The 17,480-nt window shown below is 35.4% G+C and overlaps 1 long non-coding RNA gene across 1 annotated transcript in view; it reads right to left on the reverse strand.

Annotated features, from left to right (window-relative positions):
• Positions 1 to 285: 285 nt before the first annotated feature.
• LOC112933645 (uncharacterized) overlaps positions 286 to 17,480 on the reverse strand; it is a 401,082-nt gene continuing 383,887 nt past the window's right edge. Inside the window, exons 7-8 of the long non-coding RNA XR_003237709.2 lie at positions 17,036 to 17,174; positions 286 to 3,276 (exon numbers count right to left, since the gene is read on the reverse strand). This is a non-coding gene — a long non-coding RNA (uncharacterized lncRNA). The remainder of the gene's footprint in view (positions 3,277 to 17,035; positions 17,175 to 17,480) is intronic.

Consider the following 17,480-nt stretch of genomic DNA (forward strand, 5'->3'; position numbering starts at 1 on the left):
GCTAGTTTTTAGAAAATAAAGCTAATACTTAAGACTGAAATACTTCAGATGAGTTAAAATAAATAAAATGAAAAATGAAAAGTCCCAAGACCTCTATAACATGTAAATCAGAACTAAAGCAATAGAATCTTTGGCCATGCACAGACTTGATTTTCAGAGATTGTTATCTAATGGCTTAAATCAAAGAATGCTAAACAAAAAACAGTACCTATTGGAAGAATCTTGTCAGAGGAAAGGCTATACCAATCTACTAGTACAAATAGTAAATAAACAAGAGTACAAATATTTTAATTATGCATAAATAATTTTAATTCACAAAATTCTGTATTCATAGGAATGTCAGTCTTAAGTAAGATATGAAACACATTTATTAAAAATATTTTCTAAATTCTATACAAATCTTCTTTGCACAGAAAATTTGACATCTTATTATGGACTACCTAACTAATGGATTAATGGGTGAACTAACTAAAAGGTAGTCCAAAATAAACATGGTAGGATGTTTAAGAAAAGAAAGAAAAGAAAGGAGAAGAAAAGGGAAAAAAAGAAAAATCACGTTTTAATATGTCATTTTAATGGCCCATTTAATCCACTAAAGCTATTTCCAACTTTTTAATTATATGCACACTAATCATGTTTATTAATGAAGACAGAGTTAATAATAGAAATATGTCATTATTGTACAAATGATGTGTTCTATGTTTTTAGTAATTTAGTTGTCATTCTATGGAGTAAAATCTTGGAGAGTTTGAGGACATAGAGATGTTTCTGATTATTTGACATGGCTCCTTCAATTTATAGTTGAGGGTAATGAATCATAGAGATGTGGCCCCCATACTTTAAAGTTTAGACTTTTATATCCCAGAGTAAGTTTTTCCCTTCCTCAGTTCAAAAGTTTCCTCATTTTCTACCCAAGGGTTAGATATGTACATAATCATCAGTTAAATTGTTGTAATTTTGCCCAGCAATCCTGACAATCAGATAATATATAATTGAATATTAGCACATTTCCCAAAGTCTAGGCTATTGAGTCTTATCTTTGTATTCATTGTAAAGCAATATAAATGAACATTATGTTAACAGAATTGTACACAGGTGAAAATCCAAGTAGATTTTTAAAATAAGTAGGCAGATGGTTCTTTTCAGAGAAAATAAGAAAATTACCTGGGGTAAATACAAAGTCATATATATTTTTTAAGATTTTATTTATTTATTCATGAGAGACACGGAGAGAGAGAGAGAGGCAGAGACACAGGCAGAGGGAGAAGCAGGCTCCATGCAGGCAGCCCGACATGGGACTCGATCCTGGGACTCCAGGATCACGCCCTGGGCCGAAGTCAGGTGCTAAACCACTGAGGGATCTCCCCAAAGTCATATTTCTAAAATAGATACTCAAAAACACTCAAAATCACTAAAGAAAGTATTCATGTACATTCTAGGTAATGCATATAACTGAAGCCAATTAGAACAGAATGTTTTAAAATTAAAATCATGACATGTTTATAATGATGTATTCACCATTTTTCACTTCAAAATTATGCCATTAGCATTTTAGTTATTATCACATTAATGTTGCACAAAGCTTAAAAAATTTTATCAAAATGTGTTAAATAATTTCCCAATTATTGGATTTTTAAGATTTTCCCCAATGTTTTTCTATACTTGGGTTTTTACACTTAAATAAAATAGAAAAAAGTATAGCTTTTTTGCTTTAATTTAATAAACCATATTTTTCTTTTTTAATTAAAAAAATTGTGCTGAAGAAAAGTTAAAAGGCATAAGCAAAAATATTTAAATCATATATATTCCCACAACCCAAAAGTTATGATGAATATTTTGTCATATGACTTTCCATTATGTGCATATACATAGATATGTATCAATCTATATATATGTTTATGCACACACAAATAACATTTAAGATATTTTAGTTTGGGGGAGTTTGTACCATAAACAAATGTTTCTAAGTTAAATAAATACTTCTTATGAATGAATTTTTCACTTCTCACCAATTTCCAGACCTAATATGTCATAAACACAAGCTTGCAAAGACTTATAAATAGAAAATTTTGTATTATTATAATTTATTCTCTGATTTGACAGATTCTTACAAAGGACACATATTTTCTTGCTAGTCTTCTTTAAACTGAAGAATAAAAATTTGTTGGAATATCTGTATATAATAAAAATGTAAATATTATACACACTATTTTCTTTTCTATGGCTTTTACACAGCTTTTTATGCTGAATATTTTATCATTTCTGCAATTACTTATTAGTATCCAATGTGATAATCTACTCAGTCAGAATCTTAAATTAGATTTTTACAGATTTTTTTACCCTTGTAAATAATTTTGTCAGTCTACGTGTATCTTTTAACTCCTGTGCATAACATTTACTATTTTCGGCCATTTTGTTAATGAGAAAATTGAGGTTTAGAAAAAAAAAGTGACTCCCAAATAACAGATAGTGACTGAATCAGGACTTACACCTGAGTCCTTTGATTAGTAAGTAGCTCAGCGCCACATACCTATACCAATGTTGGGGTAAGAATTACTTGAGATGACACGTGTAAAGCAGAGTGCCCAAAACACTGCACATTAAAATATGCAGCTATTTTTGTTGATTTATAGAAATTCTGCCTTTTTTCTTTTATAAAAGATGATCTTGTTTATTTATTTTTTTAAGATGATCTTTTTAGATGGTCATGGAGACAAATGCCACAAGGATGTAGGTTGGCATTTCACTTAAATCAGCATATATTTCAACTCTTTCAGGCCTAATTAACTCATTGTTTTAAATAACAATTGTCTTTAATAACCAATACATTATAATAGCTTTTCTAACCTGAAATGAACATCCTGGATAATATATATTCATAAATAATTTCAAAGCAACGTATAACATGAAGAAGAGATAGTCTATATTTTATTCTACTTTATTTTTTCTTTTTAAAAGATTTTTTTTAAGTAATCTCTATCTTCAACATGGGGCTTGAACTCATGACTCCAAGATCAAGAGTCGCATACTCTACTGACTTAGTCAGCCAGGCGTCCCTATTCTATTTTTTATCCCATATGTTCTCTACTATATTTCTATCACTGCATAGCAGATCCCCCTAAAATATGGTGGGTTTAAAATAATCAACCATTCTATTTGTCCATATTCCTTTTTGTCTTTTCTAACTCATGAGGTTGCTGATGAGGCTGCAGTCCCTTGGGTTGTCTGGATGCTGGTGGGTCTAGTAGTCTGAGCAGGGATGGTTCTATGGTCCAGCTAAAAAGCGAGAGGAGGAGGGTGACAAGAATGGATTTAGTGGCACAGAACTAAATATTCTTTTCATTCACATGACATACCGGTTTGTGACCAAGAAACAATCCTGAGGTCTTTCCAACTACTGCATTTAGCTCCAATTCTGAGATCTCTAGTCTTAATGCACTTCTGATGGTTTGATAATTTATAACTAAAATGCAAGGTGTCTGTCTTCCAAATCCATCCTCTAAGAAGCCAGCGTAGGCTTCCTCCCAAGGAGCAAGAGACCTCAACAACCTTTGAACTCAAAGTCACAAGAAAGCAAAAATAAAAGATTCAAGGTTTCTCAAAGTATAGACCCAGGTGGCACATCAATTCTGCTGCATTTTATCTGTCCTACCTAGCAAGCCATAAGGCCAGCCCAGATTTCAGGATGAGGGGAAATAGACTCCATCTCTTGACACAAGGAGTTGCAAAGAATTTGTGTCTAATCTTTATCATAAGTATTAAAACCATGTTTTGTAGAACAGAGAAAAGAAATAATAAAGGAGGTGAAGAGAACAAAAAGAAAAGAAGGAGAAAAAGGAAGAGAGAAGGGGAAAAGAAAGGAGAAAAGAATATTTTTAGACATGTTGAAAACTAAAATACAAAGGGAAATACACAGTGTAATAAACTCAAACCTTTAAAACAGAAAATTGACATTTAATGAATTTTAAATTAGTAAAAAGTGATAGCTTTAAAAAGATTCGGCAGGTCAGGAAAGAATTTGGCTGAGGGGTTCTTGCTTAGGCATCTCATGCTATTGAAGTCAGATGTCAGAACAGTGGTCATCTCAAAACGTCATTTCCAAAGTAGCTTACCCTCACAGCTGATAATTAGTGTTGATCGTTTGCCAGTGGCCCCATTTCTCCACTGTTACCTATCTCAGTGTATATGGCTGGTGGCACGGTGGCTGCCTTCCCTAAGAGCAAGCAGTCCAAGAGGTGAGACCAAAAGTTTCAGTGAATTTTATGGCCAAATGTCAGAAACCATACCCCATCACTTTTACTGTATTTTATGGGTCTCACAGGAGCAAACCCAATTCAAAATGGAAGAGGTTTGCACAAGGAGGGAACAGGAGGCAGAAATCACTGGGGATCATTTTACATACATGGTTCTGCAAAAAACAAAGAAAAAAATTATGATTAAATAGATAAAATCTAACGTTTAAGCCACCCAACCTAACAACGGAGTTAAAACTACAAGATTCAAAATTATTATCTGTGAGGTGAGGCAACGATCACAGGTTGTTTTTTTTTTTTTTTTTCAAGTTCAAACTCCACAAATGGAAATGATAAGTGTCACTGAGCCTCTTTTAGTGTGAATTACATGGAAGAGAATGATGGGAGGAAAAGGACAATGGCATCTCTGTCAGGAGGCACAATCCTCTAGGGCTTTCATTTGACTGAAAAACTAAGTAGACTATCCCCTAGCAAGAATAATCTCTAAATAAATTTTCTCTGCACATGAGAGTCACCTTTTTTGATACAAAATAAAAATAGTTCACTGCTATGGACTGAACTATGTCCTCCCCAAATTCATGTGTTGGAGCCCTAATTCCTAAAGTGACTGTATTTGAAGATTGGACCCTTATGGAGGTAATTAGGGTTAAGTGAGGCCACAAGGGTGAGTCCTTAACCCAATATGACTGGTGACCTTATAAAAAGAGAGAAACAACCAAAGATGTGCATGCACAAAGGACAAACCATATGAGGACACAGGGAGCAAGCCATCTGCTAGCTAAGGTAGAGAGGCTTCAGGAAAAAAAATGTGCTGACACCCTCATCTTGGACTTCCAGCCTCCAGAACTGTGAGAAAATAAATTTCTCTTCTTTAAGCCATACAGTCTGTGGCATTTTATTATGGTAGACCTAGTTAACTAATACACCTATCAAAATTTAAAATACATTGGAGGGGTGCCTGGGTGGCTCAGTCAATTAAATGTTTGCCTTTGGTTAAGGTCATGATCTCAGGGTTCTGGGATGGAGCCCTACATCAGGCTCCCTGCTCGTGGAGAGGTTGCTTCTCCCTATCTCCCTGGCCCCCCTCCTTGCTTATGTTCACTCTCTCTGTCTCAAATAAAGAAATAAAATATTTTTAAGAATACATTTGGAATTAATAAGGGAACACTGGCTGTTAGGGTAAATGTAAAAATTGATTCTCTGTTTTGGAGTTTACATTCCTGTCTTATGATTAATCTTTACCTTGGATAAATCTTTGACACTTCTCATCTATAGATGTTCTATGGCATAAAAATAGTCAGGGGCTTGGATGTGTGTTTAATTTAAATAATCAACATTAACAAACTAGCATTTCATTCCAATTCTTTATATATCTCAAAATTTTGGCCATTATAATGTTGAAATCTATTTTTTTCATTTTCATCTTTAAAAAATTATTGAGGTATAATTGACATATATCATTATATTAGTTTTACATGTACAGCATAATGCTTGCAATTTGTGTACACTGCAAAATGATCACCTCATTTAATCTAGTTAACCATGGCCATACATAGTTACAATTTTTTTTTCTTTTGATAAGGACTTTTTAGCAACTTTCAAATGTGCAATGTTATACATTAGATCCTTATACATTTTTTTGAAACATAGAATCCTAAGTACAGAATTTCTGATTGAAAGGATAGGTATGCTTTTCGAGCCTAGGTCATTATTGAAAGCAGGATGTACTACCCTTTAAACTCCTATAACAAAGGATGGGCAGTTGGGTAGAAAATGCTTTTTTTTTCTGGTTGCCAGTGGCAATGGGAAACTCTCAGGCTGTTTCCTCTGTGTCCACCCAGCAGGTGGTCTGGCCTAAGTCTTCTTGTCTTCTAGACATTTTGTTTTCAAAGAGAGCAACCCTCCTTTGCAAAAGGCCCCAAACTAGCGGAATTAGGCCCCTTTGATGCACCTATTTCCTCTGAGTTGTATTTACCTAAGAAATTTTACGCACAGAAAGGAAAGAATGAAAAGGATATTCAGCTACTGTCTTGTAGGAATGAGATTTGTGTTGTCACTTCCTTTCAAGTATCTTAAAACACGGCTGAATGGAGAAGGATTATGGGTCAGTAAAATACTGTTTAAAATATTCAGTGAATGAATAGCATGAGACATTTATCATAAAAACAACAGTGAGCCAAAGAAACAAGTCCTTCAGTGAATGCAACTGCATCTACCCTTAATTCTCCATCACACATACTGCTGTGAGCCATCTTCTAATAGGCGGAGTTTAGTGATCAGAAACCCTTTCACTTTTGCTGCATTTTCAAAGACTTTCCTGTCATAAGAATAGTCACTTGTCATTATAGTTTTATTTTCAACACTTGCAGCCTTTCTTTTAGAAATAAGTCATTGTAGCATAATCATCTATCTTGAAGCTCTCTTACGGTTAATTTAATTTTTAAAGTCTAAGCCATGAATGTATGAGTTTTATTCATTTGATCCAGAAAAGGATATCATTTTTTATAGTACTCAAGTCTTCAGAGTATTGCCTGGGTAAGGTATGAGTATTAATTCAATTAGATAGATTATTAGCCAAAGAAGTGGTGCGGTTTGTAATTTAAAAATAAAAAGTGAAATCTAGAGTTAAAAAATTAAATTCTGGTCCCAAAGCAGTTACTACTGACTATATAATATTAGAATTAAATCACTTCACTTTTTTTTAATGTTCTTTTTTATTCATTTAAGAGCTTGTAGGATTATGGTATTAATCTATTGTGAACTTTTTTTTATCTGTATTTTCTACAAAGAAGAAAACTTCCATAAATGCTAATTGGAAAAATTAGCTGTCAAGGAGCAAATGGGATCAATAAAATGGGTCTGCCTAAACATTTGGGGAGGTAAAGCCACTAGGAATGCTTTTGCATGTATGGCCAAAAGATCTTTACAGAAAGATTCCTCCTAAAAGAAGAGAAAATCAGGCTCATATGGCTAATCTCTCAGTTGTCAGAGGAGGCCAAGTCTGAATACATCCTGTCTGTTCTGTTCTGTCCCATGGACTTATACCTAAATCTTAGCTCATGGGTAGCCTATGTGTTAAAACCGAGACAAAAACATAAATGGTGGTTTCTCTGGAACACTTGTGAAACACTGAGAGATTACATGATGTTTGTATGGAATAGGTAGGACACTTTTCCAATTGTGGAGAAAGAGACATTTTTGTCCACTTCTGCATAGAAAATAGCATGGTTTCTATGCGTTGATGGCTCCAGCAAATACAAGGGAGTTTAGTGTACCCACAGTTCTGCCCATTAACAGCAGCAAAGGGGATGGGACTCAGCCTCATGAGGACATGGCTCTACTGGCACAGACATTAGGTTCTCAAGGTGGATCCTAAATGGAGTCGCACCTTCAGACCACAGACAAAACACTTCAGGCAAGTAGACTTAGAAATAACATTGGTGGGGTGCATGGGTTGGCCAGTGGGTTAAGAGACTGACTTGGGCTCAGGTCATGATCTTGGGGTCCTGGGATGAAGCCCCACATTGGGCTCCCTGCTTCTCCCTCTGCCCCTCCCCCCTGCTTGTGCGCACGCTCTCTCTCTCTCAAATAAATAAATAAATAAATAAATAAAATCTTTTAAAAAATAAAAGAAATAGCATTGGTAACAGAATACATTACACGATGTAGTTTTTCAGGTATTTTTAAATTCAGAGTATCAGAGAACCAGAGCAGGCAGGAGAGGCAAGGAAGCATATTCTACTCCAACAGAGCAAGCATGCCCTAGATTTCTGTTTCTCATAGTTTTCCATGAAGCATTTCCCACAAATGCATGAAGGCATATTTGAGACAGTTTATCAGGATGTTAAGAAAAGACAAGAGGAAAAAAAATAAGATAAATGATATATCTAAAGCACAGAAAAATGGAGAGAAAACCAAGAATTCTAGCCATTTTTGAATGGAGAAAGAAGCATAACTTGAACGGAAAGAATAAAAAATAATTAAAGCTTATCTGAGCTGAAAAAAATCTCTCTTAATATTGTGTTCTTACTATGTGCTAGGTACTCTGCTAAACACTTCAACTAAATTACCTCATTTACGTTGTAAAATAATCTTCTCAGCTAGTTTGTATGAATCCCCATTTAGAGAGGAGGATATTTAGCCTTAGAATGGTTAAGTAAGTCCTCATTACACTATGACTATATGACAGGGGAGAAAAAAGCCCCGGTGTGTGTGTGTGTGTGTGTGTGTGTGTGTGTGTGTTTGTACATATCTATATCTATATATGTATACATATATACATATGTATACTTTTATTTTTTATGCATGTATATTGAAAAAGTTTACCATGAACTCCAGGAAAATATATTTATACCTAGATATAACTCAGTAAGATTTTTGATGGTTATACATAAAAGCATGAAAAGTATCCAGGCAGAGCTGGTGCATTAATTATAAAGGAAAACTATTGGCCTGTCTCAGATATTTTCTGTAAAATACAAAATATTCAAAAACAAATGGACCGATGACTACATAGTTTTGAGAGAAAAAGTCAACAACCAAAGTGTCTTTTGTTTTTGTGGGCAACGCACATGCAGAGAGTCATAAAATATAGAACACAGGTGGTCTTTTAAAATATGAGGACCCAGAAATGAATACATATTAAGAACTGAAATATATGAATGACTTAATACAATTGAAAAGAGTTAACCATACAAGTAAATCTAAACAATTATAATCTAATTACAAAATTAAAGGCAAAGTTTTAGAGTGTTCTTAAAAGAGAAAATACATAATTTCAAATTTAAGTTTAGTGTATTAATCTGGATTTAAAATAACAAAGTTTTTTATATCATGTGAAAAAAAACCCTAAACCCTATTATTTATATAAGTATATATATTTATAAACATGCATATATAATAGGATAAAAAGATTATCTAATACTGGTAAGAAAAGATAACAGCCATGAAAGTTTACAAGCAGAATAATATTTTATAGAGATATACAAAGTCAAAATTATTCAGAAAAAAAGGTAAAATAAGCCTGCAAATATCGTAGCAGGGGCTTTAATATGCATTTAAATCTTTTATGATTTAAGTAGGCCCAAAATCAATGAAAATCTAGATCTGTATATAATCTGAATCTGGTTGCTTAATAATAGATATGCATAGGTCTTAGTATACTCCAAATTGAATAAGTATTTATTGAGTTCCGATGGTACATCTTCAAATGTTATCTGTCATAGGAGAAAAGGAAAATCTCAATCAATCCAAAAATGCTATGTATATCTATAGATTTTTTCAAATAATACAGGAAAAAAATGTAAAGTTATACATAAAATAGTAACAACAAAAAAGGTAAACGTGTATAAACTTGAAAATAGTTTCTAAATAATTCTAGTATCAACATGACATACAAAATAACAACTAAAAAAATATTTAGACACTAAAGAATGGCAGTGCTACACTTCAATCCAATGTGTTACCAAAAGCTTTGTGCTGAGCTGAAATCATAACTGTAATTATGTTGGTTAGTAAAGAATTGGTGGAATGAACAAAGTCCTCAATCTACACTCCTAATTCTGGACTACTCTTCTTCGCTCTAACTTCCCTTGACTAAGTAATTCTTCCTTGTTACACCTAATTTCTTAGCATGGTTTATTTTAGATTTCCACTCAAATGTCATTTTGCTAAGGAAGCTCAGTCTCAACCTTCAAATCATGTTAGTCCTTGATTTTGTATATCATTATTTGTAATATATTTTGATTATGAATTCATAAGACAATCACAGGTTGACGATAGAAATACGAGTAGGATAAAAGGAGGTAGTAGAAATTAAAACTATAACTGCCAAAATGTAAAAGCAAGCCCAAGGGCTAGGAGATACATTTGAGGTGCCCCCTTATATCAAAGGGCACAGGAGCAACACAAAGAAGCAAACCTAAGAGAACTCAAGTCAGGAGATCTGAAGGTTAACAGTTAAGAGTTTGGAAAGAGAGGTAACAAAGTGGGGGAAGGGAGCTTAATCAAAGAAGTAATAAAGATGGAATTTCCCAAAACCAAAGAGAGTAATCAATCTTACACTAAAACGGTTAGATGTTTACCTCTGAGGAAGGAAGTTTGGGTGAGGGAAAATAATTAGAATTTTAGTTGATATTTTTATCCTTCTGTACATTTTGACTTTTCCTCCCACAGACAGGAGTGCCTTTTTAAGCTGACTTTATAAGAATTTATAAAAACAACATAAATTGGAGCATTAAGGATGAGATGAAATTTTATCTACATTTTTTTTTCCTTTTTGTCTTTAAACAAATCTTTTCAGTGTTTTCCATCATGGTGTTTGGAAACTCCTGCCTTTCTCTCCCTGCTGCAGTCCAGACCCTAGCTCTTCTCCTAAGCTTGGTAAGCCTCCAAAGATGTGGAAGCCAGAAAGACCTGTCAGGGGAGAGGGCCAGGAGTAGGATGAAGTGAATAAGGCACTCACCTCTGGTCTGAAAGTGCCAAAAGAACTCAGTAACTTTAATGCAATATTTTAAAAACTCAAAATTAATACAAAAGAGATGAAGAACAAAATATCAACATTTTCGATAAAGCTATGGGCAGTACTCCTAAAATTTTTTTTGGGTTTCAGGTTCCAATATGGTTTGGCACAGCACTGCTGCTGAGCATAAACAAATTTCAGAGTCTGTGGTATTATATTAAGGGGTCCAAGCTCATTACTTTCCCCACTTTGTACCAGCCCATGATGGCTTGAGGTGAGCATCAGAACAGAATGCATCCTGAAAAGAGATTGGTTTGAGGATATGTATGGCCTGTGAGAGAAAGTGAGGCGCTCTCCCTCATGAGATGTTTCTTGAAGAATCTATTCCTATCTGTCTCTATAGACAATTTCACTAGGAGTGTGGGCACATTGGTTGAGGCACGGAGACTATTTACAGCTATGAAGAACAAGGGACATAGAGACATCCTCAAGGGACCGCAGCAGGATACTTACCCCTTCCTGACCAATATGTCATCTACCCCCAACAGAAAAGACTGCTATAGCAACCAACACCCACAAGATGCTGCCACTTATGGTTTCTGCCCTGGGCTCCAGGAATAAGCAAAGAACAACCATGATACACCTAAGTGGATACAAGAGGAAAGACAAGCACAACACCTAGATAAGATGGTGCAGAGCAAAACAGAACTGTCAGAGGAAAAAAGATAACAACTAACCCAGAAAATAATAACAAAAACACATAGGAAAAGTTAATGACAGTACATGCATACACCCATACACACACATAGTCATACACACACACATGCACACGCTATAATCCTTCTAGGACTTAGGAAACAACGTGATTTTTAAAGTAAAAACATGGTGAACTGAAGAGAGAACAATTGCAGTGGGAATGAATGGTCAAGCGGAGGGAAGAAATATAAATATATGGCAAACCTACAGAAAAACACAGAGGAATTGGATGGCATGACTACTATAGATTGTGTCCAGAAACTGGTAGAATTGACAGAAATGGCAGGCACGGCAGCCAGAACTGCTTGGGTATATCAAGCAAGTTGTACCCGTCCAAACGATTCAGAAGAACATCTGCAGAATCTGAATACACAGCAGCAACCTTCTCCAAGGAAGATGCAAATCAGCTGGCCTCCAAAGGTCTTATTAAAACCTTAATAGCATCTGGGCGAATCAAGTTCACATCAGCCTATCTGAGAGCATACCTGTTTTCTTCTAAGCCTTGCCTTATGCACATAAGCCTAGAGCACGCCAGAATGGAGCCTTGTCTGAAACCTGCTAGAAACCTCCTCACCTGAGCCAAGTGCACTTCATCAATCTTGAGGTACTCAATGCACAGTACGATTTCTACAGTACAGTCCCCAGCGCTCTGGTCTGAAACAGCTTGTCATGCATGTTCGCAGCCTCCACAGCCTAACACAGCTTGATCGAATTACCTTCTTGAGTGCAGTTACCCAGGGGTTTCTAGGAGAGCCCAGCTAGAGAGCCCATCCTGCAACGAAACCTAAAATGGGAAAACAGGAGTTCCAAGGGAAAAAGCGACAGATGTTGGACAGGAAATTGTAAAGCGAATAACATTTTTAAATTTCTCTAAGCAGAGGAAGGGCTTGCATTTTCAGATTATAACATCTCACCGAATTCCAGGAAGGGCTCATCAGAAAAGGCACATATTAATGCTGTATACATCCTGATAAAGTTCCTAAATTCTGAGGAATCATCTCAATAAACTTCCAAACAGAGAGCAGAGGATATTTGCAAAGGAAAAGCAATTACATCTAGCGTTGAACTTACAATCTGCAATAAAGGGAGTGAGAAAGGAATTCATCATTCACCAGAAGAAAAAACCAAAAAAAGATATGTGCGAATATGCAGAGATTCATAAATATTTTAAAACGTGTCCTCCACTGGAGGCACTTACTAGACAAAGGATTCTAACCAAATGAAAAATTAGCAGAGCAGAAACCTCAAGAAAGGAGAAGACAGGAGGACAAAATTATCATGAAAACCTGAACTTTGAAATTAAAGGCAACTATGTTTAGTTAATTTCAGGCCTTTGGGGTATAAGCAAATGAGATGTGCTCAACTTCTACGATATGCCTTTTCAGAGAAAGGTATTTACCCTGGGCCTCAGCTTTCACTTTCCTTGATGGTTAGAAAGTGGGGGAAAGTAGAGCAAACTTGAAAGACTTAGTTGAAAGTAAGAGTCACGGCATCAATCACAAACTGATCACACGTGTGAGAGAATTAAGCCATAGTGTTGGGTGCCCTGGATTGAGGTCCCTTTGAAACACGAGCTTAGCTCAACTAATACAGTGGGTTGGACCAAATGAAATTGCTGATGTTCATTTAATAGTAATTGACCTTGGAAAAATGACAATTTTATATGGTTCAATCGAATAGTGCCTATTTCACAGATCAGTTGAATTTCTGTATCATAAACTCAGAAGTCTCCCAGTACATGTTTTTGTACCACTCTTTTCCTCAAGGGGACTTTGAAGGAGGTCCCAAGTAGATCTTATTTCTTCAGGACAGGAGGATTTCTTTGTAAACAAAGAAATGAGTGGGGGGGGAAAAAAGAGTGAACAATGAAAGTGACAAAAAGGAGAAATGCTATGATTATATTCTGCTAGAGGGTATAAGGAGAGTAAGGCCTAGAGGACTCTTCTTTCTAATATTTGTTTCAAGAATAGGAGAGATTTTTGTAGGTATCTTTGCATTGTCTATTTGTTTGTACTCCTCATGTGACATTTTTCCCATGTATGATTATTTTTAAAGCCTCAGATGAAAGTAGATTCCTCCAAAAAATACTCACTCTTGCTTCTAGCAGGTACAGAGAAATACTACCAATCATTTAAATGATTAAAGACTCATTTAAAATTAAATTTACAGTTTAAGTTGTATATAACACAGGCAGTATTAGTTGGTGCTACAAATCCATGAGGGAGCTGGCATATGGCAACAACTTCTCTGGAAGTTGTTTTTCCTTCAGTTTTGGCTCGGGGTTGAAGCAAAGGTTTTTGCATTCTCCTGGGGGTAAAGAGGGATGCAAATAGCTTAATCCCTCTTCACCCTTATCCTGAGGCTTTAGCTTTTGGCTGTGTCTATTTTCAGGGCTCTCCAGGCAGGGCAGACCTGGAGCCTTGAATTCAGCCCTTTCCGTCCTGCTTCAAATCTCATAACTGAAGGTCAAGTTCACCTCATTCAACAAAAGCTTCAGTCATTGTGTTCCTGCTTTGGGTTCCTACTTTGGTTAGACATTATCTTAAGAAGTCTTAAATTAATTTCTTAAAGTTTTTTTGGGGGGTTGGTACTTTCTTTTTTTTTAAGATTTTTATTTATTTATTCATGAGAGACACAGAAAGAGAGGCAGAGACAGAGGCAGAGAGAGGAGCAGGCTCCATGCAGGGAGCCTATGAAGGACTCCATCCCAGGACCCTGGGATCACGACCTGAGCCAAAGGCAGATGCTCAACCACTGAGCCACCCAGGCATCCCGGTTTTTCAATATTTTCAATGATGTTTTTAGAAAATATTTTACTCAGCATTTTTACTTGTGTTGGTGGGAATATTGATTCAAATAACGTAGTCAGTCCTACTACCACAAATTAAAGTCATAGATAAATGTAAAAAAATTATTTTCAAAGATAAAATTAAAAGAGTTTAGAATTGGATATAGCCAACACATTGATATCCACTCACTTCATGCACTTCCACCTCCTCTCCCCATTATTTTATTTACATCTTCTGATTTACGTGGGGACTGACAAGCCAATTTGAACCCTGTATACAGGGTTCAAGTTATGTTTTTGGAATTGAAATTCCCGTGTGGAATGCCAAAGACTCAATGGCTCTCGATTACCAGATATTTGATACTTGAGTATCTCTGCTACATAGCAAAACATTCCTTAACTCAATATCAAAATAAATCTCCAACTATGTGTCCCAAATATTTTTTGCTTGATGATTAAAATCAAGACAGAAATTTGACAAAATGCATGAGGTAATTATAACAGAAAGAATAATGAAATGAATAGATATCTTAAGCCATAGGTAAAAAAGAAAATGAGGATCCTCTTCTCAAAAATGCATAATTTAGAGTTAAAATATTAGTCAATGAACAAGAATGCAGAACAATCCTCATCTTCCTATGAGTACAATGTGAAGTTGTAGTATTTGCATGTGCTGTTTCTTTCCTTTCTCATCAAGTTCTTCCTTTGAGACAATTTACAAAAGAAATTCTTCGTACATGATGTCTCCTTCATGGACTCTTAAAAGTATTGGCACTATAGACACAAAATGTGCAATGAAACATTCCTTTGTTTTTTACATAGTTCCATGGGAAGGAACTTATGCAAATTACAGTCACAGACAAAACATATCCTGATGACATCATGATTTCACTGAAAACTTTCCAACTCTAAAAAAAAAGAAAACTGTTTCTTCCATCCTTACCCTCCCCCACCAGTGGCAACAGGCACATCCAGCTGTTGTTTTCACAAAAGGGAGTCTGTTGAAGCACCACCCTATTTTTGCTGGTCCCATCCTTCAGCATATTTTCAGAATGCTAAAATCAGTTCCTCATGTTATGGTCAAGGCTAGAGTTCTTTGTTCTATAACTCCTTTCTGATTAAAATTTTCAAGAAAGTTATTAAAAATAATAAACAAAGAAATCAGAGTACATGTTATTAAGGGATACACATATTCTTGCTTGCCATCTTGATAAAATGCTAAACTGTTGCAAGCTGTTAGAAAAATGAATATATAATTAAAACCATAAGTCAAATAAATTAAAACCTTTAAGAATTTCATCATAATAAGATATATCAATTCAAAACAAGGTTTTAAACTGATTTTGGTGGGGAAGTTGAAAATGTCATACTTCCTAGCTTCATCATTGTGGTTTAGGCAGAAATCATTCGGGCCAATGCAGATTAAAAATAGTGAATGCAACTAATTTCTTTTTAGAGGAAAATATCCCCACCAGTGCTATCATTGTTGTAGTGGCAGTATCAAAATCTTTACATTTCAGTCCCAAATCCTGGAGAAAATTTGTGGAAATTCAAATATATATATATTTTCTGATTATATGACCAGGTATTTGGTACTCTACCCTCCCAGGCACAAAAGAAGTCTCTGAACCCCCAGAGCAGAGGGCATAAGTGCCTAACACAGTGTCTGGTAATAGAGGTTTGCAATATATGTCATGAGATAAATAAATCATGCACCTTAATATAAACGTGTGGTATTTGGGGAGAAATGGGTAAAATGTAGGTATATGTTATTTCATACTGAGCTTTTTTGCATAAATAAAACTTCAATATGAAATAGTGAGTCTGTTGTGAGAAGATTTATTTTTATTAAATATATATCAGATAGCAATTAATTGGACTAAAATTCAGGAAAGGAATTTCCATTCCAAGTGCCTTACTAGGGCCCATTGCTTTCAATAACTGTCGTAATGATAACTTACTAACAACCTGTTGAAGATGAGTTAGGAAGATGATGGATGGAAATACCAAGAAAAATAAATAAAAACAAGACTAAGTCTCTGATGTTCTTTGGGGCCTTTCTGAACTTTTGCTTAGTTTCTTTTTCTGTACAATTAGAGAATTAGACTTGAATTGGTGATTTTTCCAATTCCTTTAGCCAAAGTGCCCTGACAGAAATGCTCTAACAGTGGAGCTGCTGTGACTGAAGCAGAGTCATCCTTGGGGCACGAGCTGCGGGCCTAGCTTCCTATGACCGAGGCTGAGGACGCCTCAGAGTGCAGCTTCATGAACAATGTACCAGGCAATGAAAAGAGACTCGTAAACATTTAAAATTTTAGAAAAAAAAGACAGGGTGGGGAGAAAAGAAAATGTGCTAGTTAGTGCCTACCCCAAGTTTAAAATGCCTCCTTAATTTTACTCTTTTATGATATTTTGAAAAAACAATAGAAATTTTTCATCATTTTTACATGTTATTTTTTTCATAAAACAGAACTGGAGCATTTTTACCTTCTCACTAGTTGTAGTAGTTTCTTTATATCCATCCTAAGAGATAGTTGTGATATTCTACTTGGTTCCAACCAACATCTATTTCTCCCTCTTCCTTTCTAGTAAAATTTTTTATTTCTTTTTCAGTATGGCAATATGCCCAGATAAAACTAATTACTTCCCCAGACTCTCTAGCATGTTGATATGGTCAGAATTCTGGCCAATGACATGAAAGCAGAAGAATACTAGGTGGGGGGGGGGGGGGGGAGCGGTCAGGAAAGCTATTGTTTCTTTGACTTAAAGAATACTTACTTGTCATTAATTTGTTGAATAAACTGTTGGTACATATTCTTTGCCCTCCACCCTTCTTATTTATGTCTGCATGGAATATGGACATGTTGGTAGAGGCACATCAGCCATTTTGCAACTGTGAGAACAAGATTCATAATGTCTACAAGACAGAAAAATGGAAAGAGACTGAGTCCCAAAAGGCATTGCAGAACTACTGTACCAGCCTTGTTCTAAGTAAGAAAAAGTAAACCCTAATTATTTAGGGCAAACTCAATTCTTAACTGATATAGAAGTCAAGCTTTTCTTCCAACCATCCCCCAACCACCCCCAAAATCTTTGCACACACTGAGGTAGCACCACTGAAGCCAATGGTTAACATCTTCTAAGTTACGGAAATAAAAGCAGGTAATGAAGATGACAACACTTAGCAACACATGGAAGGAAATCAAACCTGAGTGAGGCAGAG

This window comes from Vulpes vulpes, chromosome 4 (genome assembly GCF_048418805.1).
Source record: "Vulpes vulpes isolate BD-2025 chromosome 4, VulVul3, whole genome shotgun sequence".
Lineage (NCBI taxonomy): Eukaryota > Metazoa > Chordata > Mammalia > Carnivora > Canidae > Vulpes > Vulpes vulpes.